Raw genomic sequence first — 7,573 nt, forward strand, 5'->3', positions numbered from 1 at the left:
CAGAAATGAATTTTAACAACTAGTTTACAACCTCTGAGATGCTTAAAAATCTAACACAGTTGTGGTTAAAATGTAATACTATTATAGCGTCAGTGCAATTAACAATTCTGCAGGGAACATTCCCTGTTGGAAAACTTAAATTTGCCTCACATTGGGAAACTAAGCTATTTCTGATCATTTAAGACAGAATGTGTTTAATTTATTGATCTGTAAATGTTCACAAAATATTTGGTCCCAAATATTGAATCACATTACTAAACACTTCAGTCTCTCCATGGAATAAACGTAAATATCAACATAAAAACTGACATTTATGCTGGTTTACAGTTTCCCGTTTTTATGAACATAGTCATTTCTTTTTAAATCACTTGGGTCCTGAAAGCACAGTTAGGAAAACATTACGGACCCAAAACGCAGGTGCCAATAAAAGTGTTAGGTCACGGAACGGTTGCTTTGCAGCCTAAATACAGCTTCATTTTTCACGTTCTAACGTGTTGCAATGAACTCCCTCGGAAGCAGCTCCATTAAAAAGTTTGGTTTTGGTTAATGGTTTGCTTATTAGTAGGAGAGCAATTCCTCATATTATGAACACTTATAAAGAGTTAGTCACAACCGTTCTTAGCTTTCATTAAGCCACAGAATAGGTAAATCTTGTTTCAAGGCAAAGAGGAAGAAGAAATGAGCTGCAATGTGGCATGGGGGCAGGCCAAGAGTTTAAAGTTTATAGATTAGGTTAGAATCGTTAACAATGTAAATCTTGAAGGTGTGGGACTGCTTAAGGAATATGATTTCCATGGGAAGATGGGGTACGCAAACAAAACGTATCCAATTTATAGCATCGCCCAGTGGCAACCCTGTGAAAGCCTCTATGAAACCTTAAGAAGCCTTAAGGAGTATCATGTATATAGAATATTAGTTAGATAGTGATCTACCAGTAAAAATAAAATGCCCCACTTAACGTGTCTGGCATTGTTCCTAGAACCCAGTGTTGGGAGAGGCAATCTATCATGAGCCCTGAGTCCTGCACTTCTTGCTGGGTATACCAAGAATGCATTGCCTAAATGCTCTTTACCCAAGCATTTCTCAGAGTTGTATTTGCAGTGAACAACCATGAAGGATGAAGAAATGTCTCATACTTGTTTATGTTTAGCCACAAAATGGTGAGTTCCCCAAATTTGGTCTTCCTTTGCTGCAGTGAAATCTGACATGTGATAAAGGCCCATATTTTCTCAGCATCTATGTGAGTCTTTATCACATTGCCTCCACATTAAGAATTGTGTGTGGGGAGGAGTGGGGCAGGACAAAAGAGAACCGATGCATATGCTGATGCTCATGATGCTTGCTGTACCATGAACAATAAAATGAGCTTTGTCTCTAAGTCAGCAAACTTGTGTCTTCTCAGCATTTATAAAACAGACTAATTTACTAGCTAATTAGTAGTATTAAATCTCAGACCTGACACCTAGGAGTTGCTCAACAAAAGTAACCATTATTATGAATAAAAAGTATGTATTTCAGCAACTATACCAGAAGACATAATATGGAAGAAATGGGAATATATTCCAAAATTTGAATCATGGATGAAGGTTTTAAAATACCATAATTACTCTATACTATAGTATTATTCAATAAAAGCATCAGTGACTAAAGACCATTCCTTCCTCTGGTCAGTCTAAAAGGACAAAATCAAGTTTACCTTTAAAATTAGTTTCACCAATATTACTTATACAATGCAGGAATCTCTATTACTCCAAAATTGCACTTCCTTTATTATCATAGATAGGATTTCTTGCCATTTTTAGAGATAATAATGAAAATAAACACTACTATAATATCTAATACTGTATTAAGCATTTTATAAATGTTAATAATTCAATCCATACAGCAATTCTATGAGGTACGTACAATTATTATTATCCCTATTTTATAGACAAAGAAACTGAGGCACAAAGAAGTTAAATAACTTGCTCCAAGTACCCAGTTGGTAAACGGCAGAGCAGAGATTTGAACTCAGGTAATTGGACTCCAAAGACTGCTCTTAACTAGTATATTGTAAGTCTTTCTAGAAAACAATGGTTCATTATGGGCTGAAAAAAGGAAAATTAACATTTTTGAACACCTCTGTCGACAGACATTTTCGTAAAATTATCTCATATAATCTTATCTTTGCATGGAAAATATCATCATTTTTACAGATAAAGAAACTGGGGCACAAAGAAGATATATAATTCTGCCAAGATCACACAAACAAGAAGTTGGAAAAAACAGCATTTGAATTCAAGTTTTATTTATTCCAAACCTTATGTTCTTTCTATTAAACAATGGTTCCTTCAAGACACTTAAAGACTATGTAAAAAAGACAATTTTTTCCAAGTGAATATATGGTAAGTTCTTTTTAACTTAAATGGAAAAGGAAACAAATAGAAACTGTTCAAATGGCAAGGTAATCGTGTCCTTAGATGCTTCCTGTATTATTTGATGGTTTTTATCTGTCTGTTGATTTAATAGCCCTGTTTTTGTATAGAACCCCTTTCCTTGAATATTTGCCAATCAACTTAACATTTTTCTCCCATTCTAACTGGTGGTTTGTTTTTTTTTTCTCCTAACCCTTATACTTTGGTGTCATACAATTAGCATTGGAGTGGATTCTGTGACTAACTTTACTAAATATCTAAATTACATTGGTATTTTAACCTGTCTGGGGTTCATTAAAACAACAACAACAACAACAAAAACAACAACAACATGCTAGAAGAGTGGAACTTGAAGAGATTCCTGAGGCACCTTAACCTTCCTTCTCTGAGAAAGTCAAGGCCAAATGGGCAGTGGACCTCCATGTGATCTTAAAGATTCCATGTGATCTTAAAGGCAGGACCAAAGCCAGATCACTAAAATAGCTACTGTTAAGATCTCACAAGCCCTACATTTCTGTACTTTTGTGAATCTGTGAAATTCTTTACCCTTAAAAGGCTACATCCATCATAAAATCTTTCAAAATGACATCTTTTTTCTCAACATTTTTTTAAGTTTTCTAATCTAAAAAATTTTTTTGGTAAATATGGCATAACGAACACTCATATATATAGTATGTAGATCCACCGGCTGCTAACATTATATTTGTGCTCACTTGCTTTGCTTTATACATTTGTATATGAGTGTTTGTGTGCATATGCATGTGTGTATACATGTATATATATGTATACATACACACATATGTACATGCATGTGCAGTCAATACATGTTACTCAAAATAGTTATGTTCTATAAAGTCACTGTAAACAGTGGATTAGTGAATATTGAACCATTACTCCAAGGGGAAATATAAGATTTGGTTCCTGCGAGCTTCCAGTCACAATATTTTCTTCAAACAATATATATATATAGCCTTGTTTCACATATATTTCTTTTTAAAGACATCTTATTTAATATTTCGGTTGATTCAGTAACAGCAAACTCACAGTCAACAGCACTTTAACTCATGCATGCCTGAAAGTTTTTCTAACATATATATTTTCTCCATAAGGCATATCACAGCCTTCTTGCACTTAGTACCACTATAACACTTCAGCACTATGCTTGGAGCCATTTTAAAAAGAGAAATCACCAGCAAAAAAAAAAAAAAACTGCAGAAAATATGAAAAATGTGGCCTAAATAGACTGAAAAGAGGACACTTGTTTACAGCATGAGAAATAAAACAAGAAGGCAGAAAAACACCTTGTTTAACTTCAGCTGTGAACACACATGTCAGGTGATTCAAATTTTTTATCACTCTGAGCATGGCTGAGAATGACCATGAAAACATCTCAAGGATTTATTTTAGGATTACAAATAAATTAGATAGTAGGCAAATTTTTATCCATGGATAATGAGGTTTTGGGCTGTATATGTTTAAGTTGAACCATTTAAATTAAGGAGCAAACTTCATGACATTTTACATTAAGTATATCAAAGGCAGTGAATTTTGAGTACTGTGTAGATCTGAAACAAAAATAAAAATCAATACACAAAAACATTTTGGAAATTTTTATAGCCCGAAGGCCCACAATTCTTACATTTTGGGGAATCATACCTATCCTGCTTAGGTTTCTCTGACCTACCTACCCACAGCACATCGTTCTCAAGTTAATGACCTGCCTAATGGGTAGAACGCTGTCTCAGATATTCCTGAGATTTCCAACAGAATAATTAAGTATCTCAATCATCTTTATGCACCTGTAGCAGAGTTATCCATACATTTATCTGCCAATGTGCTTTTTATGTCAGTCATGGATTTCACCCTTTGACATAGAGTATTTCCTTGAGCCAGCCAATCCCCAGTGACCACGAACCTGACATTTTTCACAATCATTCTAAAACATGTCCCAGACATCTCTTAGAATTTTCCCATCATACCCTCTGATGCAGCACACTGCAGTTCCTTTCACTACAGTGGTCCTGACATCCCTGAGCGCTTGCACATGCTGTTCTCTGCACCTTCTTCACCTGGCTGCTCCTCTTCCTCTTTCCACTTCTAGTTCCTCTACCACTTTCTCATGAAAGATACCCCCTACACTATCCTCAGAATGCCTTAACCTTCTCTCCCTGTTATTCACTATTCCATACCCCATGTACTCTCTGTCATGGTATCTTCCACCTCGTGCCGTAATCATTTGTCTACAATTCTGTCTCCTGTACGAGACTGTGAGCTCTTGAGGCCGGGCAAAGACTATGTCATTTAATCCTCCATGGCCAGCACAGTACCCAGTACAGACAAGAGCCCAGGGAATACTTGTTGACTGAAACACTGAACAAATGAATGAGTAAATTTGAATTTTCACTTGCTCTAATTAGGAGTACCATGTATACCTTTGGAATGCCTAACCTCTTATTTTACAAATTTGGAATTTTTATAATTAATTCATAAAACTTGTTTTCTTTAAATGCTTCCGTATTTTCCCCGTCTTCTTAGTTCTCCTATTCAGGAAGGAGGCTAGATATTAATTTAAGCCAATTTATTTTTAATAATCTGCAAAGTACAAATTTTCCACAGTGCAGTAATCCCCCTGTAGGGAAGAGACACTCCTAAGGAGCACAGCCTCTAAGGTGCACAGAAAGAAGCAAGGAAATGGCTGCTAATCACCTCACACAATCTCATAGCTCTCCAGCTAACCTGGAGAAGAATGCTCCATGCTGACTTCTCCTCCTGGGACGTGACACATGCCCTCTCTATTCTCTGAGCGTTTAAATGCACGTGTGCCTCTTGGGGAAAGTTGACACAGGTCCTAATGAATCAGTTTGAGTGAGCAAGGTCTGAGTTCCATCATTTGACTTCAGCCACAGTTCATCTTTCATGTATCACAAGTGAACTGCATCAGGCTCCCCTCCTCCCCACCCCCAAAGGAATAAAATGTCTTTAACCATTCTGAACAAATCATTCTCGCCAGGCTCCAAAGTGCTTGAACATTCAGCTCATTTCTCATAATCTGTAATTAAACCCAAGACCTACTTGGAATGATAAAGAATGATATTTGTACATGCTCAGCAACATTAGCATAAGAAGAGTACACAAGGAAATTGGATACAGCAAACTCAGTTTCTCAAGGTGAATAAACACATGGCATGATTTTTCTGGCCAAGCGTTTAGAGCTAATGACAGTTAAAAAAAAAACACTGCTGACATTTGCCTGGTTTCCAGAAACTTTGAGGTGAGAATTAGATGAACTAAATAAAAATCATATTAAAAATAAATAAATTAGACCCAGCAAACACCTTCTTTACCATATGTTACTCCATATATATTTTCACAGGATTAGTTTCACTAAATAATTGACAATAATCACCTTCCATTTCATTAACATTTATTTGGTGACCTCCAAGTGCCAGGTGCTATGCAAGGAAACTGTATAAATACTATCTCATATGATCCTTAAAATAACTCTACAGAGTAGGTGTTATTATTTTCAATTTACAAATGAAGAAACAAGCTCAGAAAGGTAACTGACTTGCTCCTGATTAAAACCATGTATATGGCTCTGTCATAGCTTTCATCTTACTTCATCAACTTTGGTTGAAAATCATTTTATAATTTCTGTGGATAAGAAGAGTTTCTTTCAAGGTGGACAGACATCAAAACAAAGATAGAATCCCTGGGAGAGAGATATCGACACCTGAATGCATTAATAATAGTAAGCTCAGTTGTTCCCAAGCACCCACCAACACCTATAACTGAGCTTTATTTACCATCAACTACATTTCCAACTGAGTTCTAACTGCTCATAAAAAACCTCTGCTTGTATGTTTGCCCATTTCTTGGAGTTTTACATCCTCAACTAGGGGACCCACTTAACCTCCTCACCCTAGAGAAATAGATAATCTGTGTATGTAAGGATTAACCCATGAGCTGGGGTCAGTGAAGTAAAACTGCACAGGAGACAAGTATTTAAAATGTACGACCTACTTTCCTGGGATGGAGAAGTGCCTCTTCAAACCTGCCCTGTTTCTGCCATGTATCTGCCATGTATCTGTGTTTCTTCACTCTGACCTTCAGTGCTTCTGACCTTGGGACAGACTGTTCTTTTGTGTATTCTAACTTTATTTCTATCTGTAGAGTGAACTACTACACTAACATGATGACCTGACCATAGGTCCTGATGGTTTCCTACCCAGATAGTTTGAAGTTCTTTACTTGGACTCCATCTACTTTAAGTTAAACACACTAGGGTATAAGTAGATCATTGCTATTTAGGGATTACTATCTGTCAGTCAAGCTAAAACTTTTATATGTATTATAATATTTACATTTTATAAATAATGAAATCAAGATACAAAGAGTTAAGTAATTTGTGCAATGAAACATAATATGTGATAAATGCATAGTTTGAATCCCGCCCCACACACATTCTGCTGCTACAGCTCATGCTCTTAACCACTACTCCATAACATCTCCCACTGAAATTAAGTGAAAAGACAACAAATCTTACCCCCTAAAAATCGATGGCTATTATAAAAGCATTCTTCCAGTGTCCCAGGCCCGAACTCTTAGAGGTGTCCATGAATCACATCTTTTCTTCATCCCCTATAGCCATATGTCATCCAGTACTATCAATTCTTCCATGTAAAACTTCACTTTATTCCTTATTTTTTTTTCCACTTCTCTCTTACCATCATTATTGTAATAGAATTCAACTGGTCTCCCCAGTTTTAGTTTTTTCTTCCCGTTCTAATCCATCCTACATATGTTTGCCAAACAAATCTTAAAATACCATATTCATCAGAAAAGACTGAAGTCTTAAGATGTGTAGCCTTTAACGAGAAGATTTAAGAGAAATAATATGGGTATTTTCAAGCACTTGAAGGACTGCCAAGTATAAAGGATTAACTTTATTTTATGTTTCCAGAGAACAAAATCATGATAGTCTACATAGGATAGGAAGGTAAAAAAAAATAAATCTTGAATTAAGAAGTAATTCTTATCGATTAGAGCCGTTCAATAATGGAACTTTTTGTATATTATATTGTGAATCCCCACTAATGCATTCCAGCATAGACTAAATGACTGCTTGCCAGAGGTGTTGGGATGCCAGGGGGTTGGAC

The sequence above is a fragment of the Pteropus alecto genome, unplaced genomic scaffold (assembly GCF_000325575.1).
Source record: "Pteropus alecto unplaced genomic scaffold, ASM32557v1 scaffold12, whole genome shotgun sequence".
NCBI lineage: Eukaryota > Metazoa > Chordata > Mammalia > Chiroptera > Pteropodidae > Pteropus > Pteropus alecto.